This window comes from Mesoplodon densirostris, chromosome 17, assembly GCF_025265405.1.
Source record: "Mesoplodon densirostris isolate mMesDen1 chromosome 17, mMesDen1 primary haplotype, whole genome shotgun sequence".
NCBI classification, from domain to species: Eukaryota; Metazoa; Chordata; class Mammalia; order Artiodactyla; family Ziphiidae; genus Mesoplodon; species Mesoplodon densirostris.
Window position 1 is genome coordinate 29,706,261 of NC_082677.1, and position 16,245 is coordinate 29,722,505.

A 16,245-nucleotide genomic window follows, 5' to 3' on the forward strand; every position below is an offset into this window, starting at 1 on the left:
TTTCCATCCCCTCACTTTCAGTCTGTATGTGTCCCTAGGTCTGAAGTGGGTCTGTTGTAGACAGCATATACACGGGTCTTGTTTTTGTATCCATTCAACCATTCTGTGTCTTTTGCTTGGAGCATTTAATCCATTTACATTTAAGGTAATTATTGATATGCATGTTCCTATTACAATTGGAACTTTTCTTAATTGTTTTGGGTTTGTTTTTCTAGGTCATTTTCTTCTCCTGTGTTTCCTACCCAGAGAAGTTCCTTAAGCATTTGTTGTAAAGCTGGTTTAGTGGTGTTGAATTCTCTGAGCTTTTACTTGTCTGTAAAGCTTTTGATTCCTCTGTCAAATCTGAATGAGATGTTTGCTGGTTAGAGAAATCTTGATTGTAGGTTTTTCCCTTTCATCACTTTAAATATATCTTGCAACCCCTTTCTGGCCTGTAGAGTTTCTGCTGAAATATCAGCTGATAACCTTATGGGAATATCCTTGTATGTTATTTTTTTCCCTTGCAGATTTCAATATTATTTCTTTGTAGTTAGTTTTTGTTAGTTTGATTAATATGAGTCTTGGTGTGTTTCTCCTTGGGTTTATCCTGTATGGGACTCTCTAAGCTTCCTGCACTTGTTTGACTATTTTATTTCCCATGTTAAGGAGGTTTTCAGCTATAATCTCTTCAGCACCAGATCCTACAGGCAGTTAGCTGGACCTGGGTCTTAGTGTGGGAGATAGAGACCTCTGGAAGAACTGAAGATGATAAATATTCACTGGGGCTGAGAACTCTCTGGTGGCCCAGCTTCTTGGACTCAGATCTTTTACCCTGGAGGCTCAGACCTCACCCCTCGTCAGGAAACCAAGACTCTGCAAGCTGTGTGGTGCAGCCAAAAAACAAAAGAAAAGGGAAGAGAAGAAAAGAAAGCAGACAAACAAAACCCAAGCCAAATGATAAAAGCAAAACCAAACAGACAAAAAAAGGAAAATAAAACAAGAAAACAACAAAACAAAATATCCCAAAACCAAAGCAAACAATAAAAACAACACTAACCAAAAGAAACACAGAAAGCAAACTAAAATAAAACAAAGAAAACTTAAAACAAACACACATAACAATCAAAAAACAAAACTAAACAAAACAAAAAAAGCAAAACTTTCAGTTATACATATATATTATTTTTCAGATCATTTTCCATCATATATTATTACAAGATATGGAGTATAATTCCCCTTGCTATACAGTAGGTCCCAGTAGGTCCTTGTTTTTTATCTATTATATACATATATATAATATCTATTATATATATATATATATATATATATATATATATGTTCCCCCCATTCCCCTTTGGTAACCATAAGTTTGTTCTCTACTCTATTAAAAGTTTTCCAGAGTAGATGGTCTTGTTCTTATGTGTGCAATTGTAAATAATCACCCCAAAATAGTAACTGAATTGTTCAGTAATGTGAGAACTTTGGGCTACTAAATGACATTTAGGTTACTCTGGGTTATATTTGGCTTGTAACACAGAGCAAAAATTTATACAATACTTTTTCCAAAATTTCCTAACTGTTCTAAACTAAAAGCCTATTTTATAAGTCTAAATTGATGTCTAATAACTTAGAAGTCATGAGAAGTTTCATGTTTTCAATTGCTTTTTTTGATTTTCTTTCAAAGTGCCACTTAGCAGGTGTGAACCCACACAAATCAAAATAAAAAAGAAAAGGTGTTTTCACAGAATCTTTGGAAACTGAGATGCATGGTACTCACAGCTTTATTCAGCAACTCAAGTGGGCCAGTATGTCCAGAATTGCAATCTATCACATTTAATAAAATGGTGACTCCTCACACAGTTGGAATAAAATATTTTAAAACTATAGAGTGAAGAAACCATTTAATGACTCTTGTGTTTATGACTTCTGGCTTTACCACTTCTGTGTGTGTTTTTGTTTTTAACAAGGATGGATGTGTTCTTTATAAAGAAGAGAAGTTTTGTAAAACCCCAAATGCTCAGTTTAAGACCCAAGGATGAGAAAATGTCTTCCTCACAGAGTATTCTTACTTTAAAAAAATGATTTTGAGTACAATGACTGAGAAACTAGTTTCCACTTGTCTAGATAATGCAGTTTGGGATTGAATGGTACATCTTTAATACCATGTCTGTTTTACTTGTGTTATATGTTTAATATCTTTAAAAGGGCCACTTCAGAGGTTTTGTACACATTGTCTTTTACTTTGTGTCTGTTTCATGGTCAATAAAGTTTGCCTTATTAAAAAAAGCAAAACAAAACTAAACAAAAAAAGGCAAAAATCAAAACAAAGAATGAAAACAAGAAAAAACACAAAACAAAAAAATAAAATTAAAAATTGAAAAATAAAAATATATTAAAATGTTTTTAAAACAAAGAAAATATAAAGCTAAAAATAATTTAAAAAAACAAAAAAACAACAGAACTAAATGAAACAAAAAAACTAAGCAAAACATATTAATAATAATAGTAATAATAATATTTTCCTGAGGCTTCTACTCTCAGTGTCCTTGCCCCCACGATGAGCCAGAGCCAATCTCTGCCTTCCTAGCAGGTCCTCCAGTACTTCTAGGTAGGTCTCTGGACCCACTGTGGGCTCAGCTCAGACTCTGGCCTGGCCCAACTCCAGAGCGTATTTTTCTGCAGAGTCCACAGCTGCTAAAACTAGACCTGTCTCAGTTATGGGAGCACTCATTGTCCATTCAGATATTCCACAGATGAAGTGTTTAACAAGAAGTTCATTGGGAATTAATCTGCAGTTTGTGCAGCTGCACACAGAGCTTTCTCTTTCTCTTCCTTAGTTGCAAAGCCCTTGGGTCTCAGCTTTGATTTTGGCCCCACCTCTGCATGTGTGCCACCCTCAGGAGCCTGTTCCTTGTCCAGGTGAGAGGGGGTGAAAGCAGTGACTGGTTGGGGCAGTCAGGATGATTGTGTCACTTACTCACTCAGGCTGGGGAGGGATAAAGCAGCCACAGCTGGGATGTGCATGAAGTGCCTGTAGTGGCAGACACCAGCAGGAATTTGCACCAGACTGGGACATGCTCGCTGTGATGGGAGTCCCTCCAAGTGCCCGAAGAAGCAGGAACCAGTGGGTGGGAAAGGGTGTTGCCATGGCGGCCCTGTGCATTGCATGCCACTAACAATGGCATCTCATTTCCAAGGCAGCCCATGCTTCGTCTAAGAGCATTCCTGGCCATGGAGCCCTTCACTCCCATCTCCACAGGTTGTCTCTGCACAGCCAACAGAGGTTGTCTCCACAGATTTACACTCCTAACCCCACACTTTAGCACTCAGCTCCCACTGACATTGGTGGCTTCCCTTCCCAGGCGAGACACCCAGGGATGATTCTGGAGGAGGCTTTAGGGGCATGCAGTGTTGATTCTGGAAGAGGCTTTTGCGTGGGCAGTGCATGCAGGTCTGTCGTATCCTGTGCTATCAAAGAAGGCTTTGGTGGTGGCAGTGCTCAAGGCCCTGGAGACTGCTGGAGCTGAGGAGTCCTTGGCTTGAGGGCGGGGCAAGCCTGCTCAGATGGGTGTCCCTCCCAGTACCCACGGGGGCAGGGGCCAGCAGGTGAGGGAGTGAGTTGCAATAGGAAAGAGAACAGTATTTTCTCTTCTATGAACATCTCATTATTTTCTTGAATTTGCTTAATTTAGGTATCTTTATATCCATAATTATCAAATGTGTTTTAAACTTAAAATTTTGTAACTTTTGTTTGCTTGTGTGAAAGTGATGATCTCTTGTGACTATATACATCCTAACCAGAAGCCAAAGCCCTAATTAGAGTTGAAACCATTTAAAATCCCAAAGTTTAATACTTGTTCTGTTTCTCATATCTACCAGGTAGTATCATATTTATCTCTAGGTTTTGTCCACAATATCTGAGGACAATTTGTAAAGTTTGTTCTTCTCCAAGTTAATTCAGTTTATCAAGTGAAAATTCCTACCCTTACTTTGTCCAAAAAATATTTTATTTCTTCTATTTCACTTTGTATTTTCTTACAGTTTTTTTCTTTATGCTATTAATGTGTTTTTGATCTCTTTCTCAATTTAATTTTCTCTCCATATGGATTTCTGTTCCTATTAAAAAAACACACATTGATTAAATCTACTAGGATGCTCAACATTTATTATATATTTTTAAGTATGACTTCAGAAGGATGCTATTAGAACCAGTCAAATCAAGAGCTAAGTGGAATGCAATCATATATTGTATTTGCTAATTAACCACAAGAACTATGGACCTATGTGATAGAAAAAATATGAAAATATTTTAGAATGCAATGAAGCAGTAAACAGTTTGATTTGACACAATTAAATGGTAAGGATCTGGGATTGAGGTTAAATAATTTTATATACTGTAATTAGACAATGAAGTTGGTAAAACTGAAAAGAAAAAAAGATAAAAAGTAATTTATGTATTTTGTCTGCCATCACAAAATACCATAGACCGGAGATAAACCACAGACATTAATTTTCTTACAGTTTTGGAGGCTAGAAGTCTGTGATCAGGTTGCTGACATGGTTGTTTTCTGGTGAACCACATATTCCTGGCTTCTAGGAACCCACCACTTTGTAAGCTCACATGACATTCTTGCGTGCACATTATGGGGGGGCGGAAAGAAAGGACAAAGCTCTGATGGTTCTTCTTATAATGACACTAACCTTATCCTACAGAGTCCTATCTATATGATCTCAAGAACCTTAATTACTTCCTTATAGGTCGCATTTCCAAATCTAGTCATACTGGGGGTTAGGCTCCAACATATGAATTTTGAGAGGACACAATTCAGTCCATAGCACCACATGGCATAAAACGAAAAAATTGATAACTATGGCAGTAGTGGACATGAGATAAAACATGAAGTTGTTCTATAGGTCCAACTCTCAATCCCTGGCAAAAAAAAATAAACCCATGGATGTGGGAATGCTTATCCAGCTGAGAAGTTAATCCATAATTCTTTTAAACGTAACCTTTCATTCTCTGTTTAATAAGTACATTACCACAAGCCATGGTAATGTTAAAGAGAAATAAGATAAATTAAAATTACAGTGTTCATTGTATGTACATAGTTTAGAAATTGATGCCTATTTGGTGATTTAAATTCTTTAAATTATTTCAAAATAAAATATATCCACACACCACTAGACTCGGACCTGCTCACAAGAAAGACAAGATCCAGCCCCATCCACCAGAACACAGGCACTAGTCCCCTCCACCAGGAAACCTACAAAACACACTGAACCAACCTTAGTCACTGGGGACAGACAACAAAAACTACAAGAACTATGAACCTGCACCCTGTGAAAAGGAGACCCCAAACACAGTAATTTAAGCAAAATGAGAAGACAGAGAAACACATCAGAAGAAGGAGCAAGGTAAAAACCCAACAGACCTAAAAAATGAAGAGGAAATAGGCAGTCTACTTGGAAAAGAATTCAGGATAATGATAGTAAAGATGATCCAAAAGCTTGGAAATAGAATGGAGAAAATACAAGAAATGTTTAACAAGGACCTAGAAAAATGAAAGAACAAACTAACAATGATGAACAACAGAATAAATACAATTAAAATTTCTCTAGGAGGAATCAATAGCAGAATAACTGAGGCAGAAGAACAGAGAAGTGAACTGCAAAATAAAATACTGGAAATAACTACTGCAGAGCAGAATAAAGAAAAAGAATGAAATGAATTGAGGACAGTCTCACAGACCTCTGGGACAACACAAAACCCGCCAACATTCGAATTATAGGGGTCCCAGAAGAAGAAAAGAAAATGAGAGGGACTGAGAAAATATTTGAAGAGATTATAGTTGAAAACTTCCCTAATATGGGAAAGGAAATAGTTAATCAAGTCCAGGAACACAGAGAGTCCCATATAGGATAAATCCAGGAGAAACACAACAACACAAATATTAATCAAACTATCAAAAATTAAATACAAATAAAAAAATATTTAAAGCAGCAAGGGAAAAACAACAAATAACATACAAAGGAATACCCATAAGGTTAACCGCTGATCTTTGAGCAGAAACTCTGAAAGCCAGAAGGGAGTGGCATGACATATTTATAGTGATGAAAGGGAAATACTTACAAGCAAGATTATTCTACACAGCAGGGAACTCATTCAGATTTGATGGATAATTTAAAAGATTTACACACAAGCAAAAGCAAAGATAATTCAGACCCAACAAAACAACTTTACAACAAATGCTAAAGGAAATTCTCTAGGCAGGAAACACAAGAGAAGGAAAAGACTTACAATAGCAAACCCAAAACAGTTAAGAAAATGATAATAGGAGCATACATATCGATAATTAACTTAAATGTAAATGGGTTAAATGCTCCAACCAAAGGACATAGACTGGCTGAATGGATACAAAAAGAAGGCCTGTATATATGCTATCTACTGGAGACACACTTCAGACCTAGGGACACATACAGACTGAAACTGAGGGCACAGAAAAAGATATTCCACAAAAATGGCAATCAAAAGAAAGCTGGAGTGGCAAATCTCCTATCAGACAAAATAAACTTTAAAATGAGGACTATTATAAGAGTCAAAGAAGGACACTAAATAATGATCAAGGGATCAATCCAAGAAGAAGATATAACAATTGTAAATATTTATGCACCAAACATAGGAGCATCTCAATTTAAAAGGGAAATACTAACAGCCATAAAAGGGAAAATCGACAGTAACATAATCATAGTAGAGGATTTTAACACTCCACTTTCACCAATGGAGTGATCATCCAAAATGAAAATAAATAAGGAAACACAAGCTTTAAATGATACATTAAACTTGACGGACTTAATTGATATTTATAGGACATTCAATCCAAAAAAAAAAAAAACAGAATACACTTCCTTCTCAAGTGCTCATGGAACATTCTCCAGGATACAGCAAATCTTGGGTCACAAAGCAAGCCTTGGTAAATTTAAGAAAATTGAAATTATATCAAGTATCTTTTCTGACCACAACACTATAAGACTAGATATCAATTATGAAAAACCCTTTAAAAAATACAAACATGTGGAGGCTAAATTATACACTATTTAATGAACAAGAGATCACTGAAGAAATCAAAGAGGAAATCAAAAAATACCTAGAAACATATGACAATGAAAACAGATGACCCAAAACCTATGGGATGCAGCAAAAGCAGTACTAAGGGGGAAGTTTATAGCAATAAAATCCTACCTTAAGAAGCAAGAAACATGTGAAATAAACAATGTAACCTATACCTAAAGCAATTAGAGAAAGAAGAACAAAAAACACCAAAGTTAGCAGAAGGAAAGAAATCAAAAAAATCAGATCAAAAATAAATGTAGGGCTTCCCTGGTGGCACAGAGGTTGAGAGTCCACTTGCTGATTCAGCAGACACGGGTTTGTGCCCCGGTCTGGGAAGATCGCACATGCTGCAGAGCAGCGGGGCCCTTGAGACATGGCTGCTGAGCCTGAACATCCAGAGCCTGTGCTCCACAATGGGAGAGGCCACAAGAGTGAGAGGCCCATGTACTGAAAAAAAAAAAAAAAGTAAAAGAAAGGAAGGAAACTATAGCAAAGATCAATAAAACTAAAAGCTGTTTTTTTGAGAGATAAACAAAATTGATAAACCATTAGCCAGAATCATCAAGGAAAAAGGAGAAGACTCAAATCAATACAATTTGAAATGAAAAAAGAGAAGTAATAATTGACACTGCATAAATACAAATGATCATGAGAGATTACTACAAGCAAATATACACCAATAAAATGGACAACCTGGAAGAAATTGACAAATCTTATAAAAAGCACAACCTTCCGCAACTGAACCAGGAAGAAATAGACAATATAAACAGAACAGTCACAAGCACTGAAACTGAAACTGTGATTAAAATCTTCCAACAAACCAAAACCCAGAATAAGATGGCTTCATGGGCAAATTCTATCAAATATTAAGAGAAGAGCTAACACTAATCCTTCTCAATCTCTTCCAAAATATAGCAGGGGGAGGAACACTCACAAACTCATAATACGAGGCCACCAACACCTCGATTCCAAAACCAGGCAAAGATGTCAAAAAGAAAGAAAACTACAGGCCAATATCCCTGATGAACATAGATGCAAAAATCCGCAACAAAATACTAACAAACAGATTCCAACAACACATTGAAAGGATCATGCACCATGATAAAGTGAGGTTTATCCCAGGAATGCAAGGATTCTTCACTATACACAAATCAATAAATGTGATACACCATATTAACAAATTGAAGAATAAAAAACATATAATAATCTCAATAGATGCAGAAAAAGCTTTTGACAAAATTCAACACCGATTTATGATAAAAACCCTCCAGAAAATAAGAATGGAGGGAACTTACCTCAACAAAATAAAGGCTGTATATGACAAACCCACAGCAAACATCGTCTTAAATGGTGAAAAACTGAAACCATTTCCACTAAGATCAGGAGCAAGACAAGATTGCCCACTCTCACCACTGTTATTCAATATTATTTTGGAATTTTTAGTCATAGAAATCAGAGAAGAAAAAGAAATAAAAATAATCCAAATCAGAAAAGAAGAAGTAAAGCTGTCACAGTGTGCAGATGACATGACACTACTCATAGAGAATCCTAAAGATGCTACCAGAAAACAACTAGAGCTAATCAATGAATTTGGTAAAGTAGCAGGATACAAAATTAATGCACAGGAATCTCTTGCAATCCTATACACTAATGATTAAAAATCTGAAAGTGAAATTAAGGAAACACTTTCATTTACCATTGCAACAAATAGAATAAAATACCTAGGAATAAACCTACCTAAGGAGAAAAAGACCTGTATGCAGAAAATTATAAGAGACTGTTGAAAAAAAAATTAAAGAAGATACAAATAGGTGGAGAGATACACCATGTTCTCGGATTGGGAGAATCAACATTGTGAAAATGACTCTACTACCCAAATCAATCTACAGATTCAATGCAATCTCTATCAAACTACCACTGGCATTTTTCACAGAACTAGAACAACAAAAAAAAATCACTATTTGTATGGAAACACAAATGACTCCAAATAGCCCAAGCAATCTTGAGAAAGAAAAATGGTGCTGGAGGAATCAGATTACCTCACTTCAGACAACATTACAAAGCTACAGTAATCAAGACAGTCTGGTATATACTGGCACAAAAACAGAAATATAGATCAATGGAACAGGAAAGAAAACCCAGAGATAAACCCACACTACATATGGTCACCTTATCTTTGATAAAGGAAACAAGAATACACAGTGGAGAAAAGACAGCCTCTTCAATAAGTGCTGCTGGGAAAACTGAACAGCTACATGTAAAAGAATGAAATTAGAACACTCCCTAACACCATACACAAAAATAAAATCAAAATGGATTAAAGAATTAAATGTAAGGCCTGACAGTATAAAACTCTTAGAGGAAAACAGAGGCAGAACACTCTATGACATAAATCACAGCAAGATCCTTAATGACCCACCTCCTAGAGAAATGGAAATAAAAGAAAAATAAACAAATGGGACCTAATGAAACTTAAAAGCTTTTGCAAAGCAAAGGAAACCTAAACAAAAGACAACCCTCAGAATTTGAGAAAATATTTACATCTGAAGCAACTGATAAAGGATTAATCTCCAAAATTTACAAGCAGCTCATGCAGCTCAATATCAAAAAACAAACAAACAACCCAATCCAAAAATGGGAAGAAGACCTAAACAGGCATTTAACCAAAGAAGATATACAGATTGCCAACAAACACATGAAAGAGTGCTCAACATCATTAATCATTAGAAAAATTCAAATCAAAACTACAATGAGATAACATCTCACACTGGTCAGAAAGGCTATCATCAAAAAATCTACAAGCAATACTTGCTGGAGAGGTTGTGGAGAAAAGGGAACCCTCTCGCACTGTTGATGGGAATGTAAATTGGTATAGCCACTATGGAGAACAGTATGAAGGTTCCTTAAAAAACTAGAAATAGAAGTACCATACGACACAGCAATACCACTACTGGGCATATACCGTGAGAAAACCATAATTCGAAAATAGTCATGTACCACAATGCTCATTGCTGTTCTGTTTACAATAGCCAGGACATGGAAACAACCTAAGTGTCCATCGACAGATGAATGGATAGAGAAGATGTGACATATATATATATATATATATATATATATATATATATATATATATATATATATGATAGGATATTACTCAGCCATAAAAAGAAACGAAATTGAGTTTTTTGTAGTGAGGTGGATGGACCTAGAGTCTGTCATACAGAGTGAAGTAAATCAGAAAGAGGAAAACAAATACCATAGGCTAAAACATAGATATGGAATGTAAAAAAAAAAAATAGTGATGAAGAACCTAGGGGCAGGATGGGAATAAAGACACAGACCTACTAAAGAATAGACTTGAGGATATCAGGAGGGAGATGGGTAAGCTGGGACAAACTGAGAGAGTGGCATGGACATATATACACTACCAAATGTAAAATACATAGCTAGTGGGAAGCAGCTGCATAGCACAAGGGGATCAGCTTGATGCTTTGTGACCACCTGGTGTGGTGGGATAGGGATGGTGTGAGGGAGTAAGATGCAAGAGGGGAGAGATATGGGGATATATGTATATGTATAGCTGATTCACTTTGTTATAAGTCAGAAACTAACACAGTATTGTAAGGCACGTATACTCCAATAAAGATGTTAAAAAGAAAAATATCACTATGTCCTCTTGAAAAAGAAAATTTATCCAGATGATTAACAATTTTTTCTATTATTAAAATACTTAATCAAATAGTTGAATTTAGCTTATCATTTTAAGTGGAGAAGTATAAGAAACTTTAATAATTTCAAAATAATAGTGAACTATTTACAATAACTTGAATTACTATACTCAGGTTGAATTTCTCATGTACAAGTACTATTTAGGTAATAATAATTATTTGCTATTTGTTTTTTGCTTATGTCACCCAAAATATTATGAGAAAAATAACTTTATTTTCCTGACTCAACACCTGTAGAAACTGTGTCCCAAAATGTTCCATCTTCTTAATGTCACACATATATTAATTGATGGAGTTAGGTTTTGGATCCAGGTATCTAATTTCATCATTCATACTCTAAATAACTATGCAATACTGCCTCTCACAGTAAGAAGTGCTGTCATTAAGTTATTAAATGCTTAATGTTATCATTACTGATTAATATTAAGTTTAATAATGAATAATGAATGAAGTATTGAATTCATGAATTAATGAATAAATACATGTACATAAAATCTACTGAGTTTATTTTACTAAAGTCTATCTTACTTAAAGTGATTTTAAATTTACTGTATTTAAAAAAAAGAATAAGTACATTTATATGTCAAATCTTAAAATTTAGTAAAATATTTTAATTTGCTCACTTAATTGATCATTAATTTTGAAAACAGTAGTATCCTCCAAATAGTGACTTATTTTTATATAATAGCTAACCACATATTGACATGATTTTGTTCTGAGAATTTAGAATGTTCTATATCTCTTTTCTGCTGTAAATGCATTATGTATGAAGTTCAGGGTTGTATTTCTTTATTTTTGACAATTAAATGGAATTAATTTAAATTAAATTCTTCTCAGATGGGATATTTGGAACATAGTTTTTCTGCTCACTGTCTAATGATATCAAAATGATGTTTAGGATTTATAATTGAAAGAAATGAAATGAGCACAATTCCCAAACTAATCCCAATTAGCAGGCACTCAACTAGTGTAGTTCTCCTTCACTGTAGGGACAGGATACTGAACACTCATAAAGTCTATTAAACTCTATAACTCTCTGCATGCACAGCAGCCTCCACAAGTCCTACTGTAAACGTTCATTCATATTCTGGAAACACTTGTGTCATCCATACTTTCCAGGTTGCAGGCAGTATATGTCCACCTCTATCCCACATGGCTTCCATTCTTAGGCATTTGAGGCCTCTCTTATAATGTGTTCCATATCAAATTTAAATTGAATGACATTTTTTCTTCTTGAAACCAACAAAATAATATATATTGACAAACGTTATAGAAAATATTAATACAAGATATAGGTGAAAGAAACAAGGGAGATTGGCATTAAAGCATCCACAAATTATATCATACACATGACTGTATGACTGTTTCCCATGTTCAGGTTGGCATGGTACCTAACATGAAATAGGTTGGAAACTGCCATAGAAAGAAAATATTCTGAAGAATTTAACCCTAGACTAATTCTCTTTGAAGAAGATTTTTCCTTCTTGCTTAACATAGATACATTTAATTGTTCAAGGTCTGAGAAAATTTGTAGGATATTTCTAAGAAAGAGAAAGGTGCAACTTATTTGCTTTTTGATTAAGAGTATCCACTTTGGAGGAAAAAAAAATTGGCTTAAATTCCCATCCCCTCAACATAATAGATGAATTTGATCAACTAGATTAATGTTTCTGAACTTGAATTTTTGATCCATAAAACAAATGCATTTCACTTCATATTTTTAGAATTTAAAAGATTATATATATGTACTCATATATAATGTATATAAATATATGCATTTTGCACAGTTTGCTGCATGTAATAAGGACTACCTGAACTGTATTATCTCCCATTATTGTAAATTTCTATAGCTTTGTTTGGATTTTACATATACTTTTTGATACATAGTTTTACCTGTATTTGAATATTCTGATAAGCTTTCAACTATTTAAGGTCATGACTCAATTTTATTTTGGTGCACCTGCATCATATATACATAGCATAATAATAAAAATAATGAACATTTATAAGGCATTTCCTGTGAGTCTAATAGAGTTGAAAATATTCACCATAAAATTTAGAAAAACAGGGAAGTTTGGTTTTGGGGGGAGTGAAATTATATCAATATCTTAATAATATCTACTCAATAATATATTTATTATTTAATTGTTAAGTCTTTACATTAATATTACATTTGAGAATATGGATTATATTTCAAAACTATTAATAGGCTATTGTAGGAAATTCAGCAGTCACATCACCCAGATTATGAATGCTTTTTATTCCATTTCTAAGAATTCATACCACCATAATTTTGTAACTGAGTCTGTCATAATGAAATGCAAGTCTCCAAATATTAAACAAATTGAAACTGTGATTCTAACATGGATCGATGCATTTTAAAGATGATTAGCCTATGTATTCAAATATAGAATTCAGGGATCTACTTACTGGATGAAGCTTCAGTAGTAAATACTGGGTCAGGCTACGGAATTTGAACTTGTAACAATAATAACAGATGCTTTTGATAAAGGAGATACTCTGCTGCTTTAGAAAAATATTCTTCCATTCATTTAATATCAATACATACATTTCTAAAATCAAATGCCTTATTTGCATTAAAATTATTTTATTAATGTTTGCAATTACTTTAGAGAGTCAAATAAAGTGGTGTTGCCAGGCATCTGAGAGATCTAGGGGATTATCTGTCCCAGTCTCAAGAGTATATCACCAAGGTATCTTCTAGCTTCCTTCTTTTAGTCACAGGAGACACACATCTTACAATTTTAAATTAGACATTTGTGTCTTGCTCTTAGCTATGAAATAAAATTTTCCCTAGTCTCTTGCAAAATCCCATTCAATAAAAAAAAATGTGTATTTAAAAAGTGACTGTCGGGCCTCCCTGGTGGCGCAGTGGTTGAGAGTCCGCCTGCCGATGCAGGGGATACGGGTTCGTGCCCCGGTCTGGGAGGATCCCATATGCCGCGGAGCGGCTGGGCCCGTGAGCCATGGCCGCTGGGCCTGCGCATCCGGAGCCTGTGCTCCGCAACGGGAGAGGCCACAACACTGAGAGGCCCACTGTCAATTCCATGGTAATTTTTTTTATGTTTTTAATTTGTTTGCAAGATATTTGCTTAGAAACAGGGCTGTCCAGTTCAATATTAGACATTAGCAACCTATTGTGGCATAAATAGTTGGAAATTATTTACAGAATTTTTTTTTTTTTGCGGTACGCGGGCCTCTCACTGTTGTGGCCTCTCCCATTGTGGAGCACAGGCTCCAGACGTGCAGGCTCAGTGGCCATGGCTCATGGGCTCAGCCGCTCCATGGCATGTGGGATCCTCCCGGACCGGGGCACAAACCCATGTCCCCTGCATCGGCAGGCAGACTCTCAACCACTGCGCCACCAGGGAAGACCTACAGAATTTATTTGTAATTAAAAATTGACTTTAAAAATCCATACAAATTATTTTAGTTGGCTGCTACACTAAATTGAACATTAATTCCAACTACGGAAGCAAAATACTGTGAAAAATTCAATTTACTTAATTGTAATATTCAACAGGTTCATGAGTAAACCTGCTTTCACGTTGGTACATGATAGGCACATTCAATAAGATCATTTTATATTCCTATATAAGTAACATATCTTTATGAGGTAAAATAAACCTAGGGCAAAATGAGTAAAAGCTTTCATAAATTGCAGAGCTTTCTTAAAAGAAATTGAAAATTCTAAGTGTCATGGTACAAATGATGACCAGTAGATTTAAATATATCTTCTTTATTTGTTCCAGGTATCAGAAATGAAATATTTTAAAAATAGTGCTGAGGTACAATTTTATGAGTTGCATATTTTATTTAAATTTGAATTTGATTTAAATTAGAAGTTATTTAAGCTATTCATTAAATTGAAAAAAAAATCACTCTTTTTGCACTGCCTGTTGATTCAAAAATCAAAGTTCCGACAAATTCCTGGTTCATTTAAAATAAATTCCAGGGCTTCCCTGGTGGCACAGTGATTGAGAGTCTGCTTCCTAATGCAGGGGACACGGGTTTGAGCCCTGGTCTGGGAGGATCCCACATGCCGCGGAGCAACTAGGCCCGTGTGCCACAACTACTGAGCCTGCGCGTCTGGAGCCTGTGCTCTGCAACAAGAGAGGCCACAATAGTGAGAGGCCCACACACCGTGATGAAGAGTGGCCCCCGCTTGCCACAACTAGAGAGAGCCCTCGCACAGAAATGAAGACCCAACACAGGAAAAATAAATAAATTAATTAAAATAAAATAAAATAAAATAAATTCTAAATTTCTTACTAAGGTTTACAGAGTTGTGCAGGATCTGAACTTTTCTCCCTTCAAAGCTGTATTTCATAGCATTACGTCCTATCTCATTAGTCTCTCTCTCTTGTCTCTCTCTCTTTCTGTGTTTTGTGGTAGGTTGTGTGAGCTATAAATTCTGGTTAACCTCATGTTTTACCCTGTAATTATCTTGACATACTCCAGATTATTAGACATCCAGAAGCTTCTCTGAGTTAATGGGCACCTGAATCTTTGAGAATTGTATCTCCTTACCTCTGTTTCACACGACTTACTAAAGTATATAAAATGTTTGTTACTTCTTGGTCATTAACTTTAATCAACTTAATACACTCAATGTAGTGGACAAATGTGTCATTTTGAGGAGTAAGACAGTTAAGATTTTCATGGTCTATATTATGACAGAGCAAAGGAGAGGTGAGAAAAGACTGTAAAAGTCTATTTTTAACCTTGCCATATTAAAACAATGACTACTTTTGGTCCTTGTAATTTTTAAAAAAATAAATAAAAAGAAACATTTTCCATGTTTAAAGCTATAGTCCAGGTGCCACATGCTATGTTACTTTGCTCTAGCAAGGAATTCTATCTGGATCCACAACAGAAAATGGAGTCACAACCTGATCAGGTATGTGATAAGTCATAATAATTCACCAATATCCAACTGTCTCCTTACAAGTCAATCAGATGAGTTGATGGGGTTGTGACAGTATTGGCTCCCCTTCCCCTTGCATCTTTTACATCTTGTGGCACTTTTCTCTACAATTTCTGGAGAGATTTTGTTTACTATCTTAGGAGGGAAGGGACATTCCAGAGGCTTCTACATGACCCTTTCTACTATTATGAGAGTTCCTCCATGGTTCAAAGTGCTCAATGAAGGAATTCTGTCAGTTGCTAACTATTTAAATTATACATTTAGGAACAGAAGAAAAAGAATCAGAGTGTGCCTGTGGGCCTGCTGGGACTACTGGAATTTATATTAAATCTGTATTATTTATCTTATTGCTGAATGACAAATAACTTGAAAATGTAGGATTTAAATGATTAAACACAACAATAATAATTTATTATCTCTCTTGTTTATGTTGAGAGTATTTTGAGAAGAACTTGGCTGCACAGGTCATACAAAGTTTT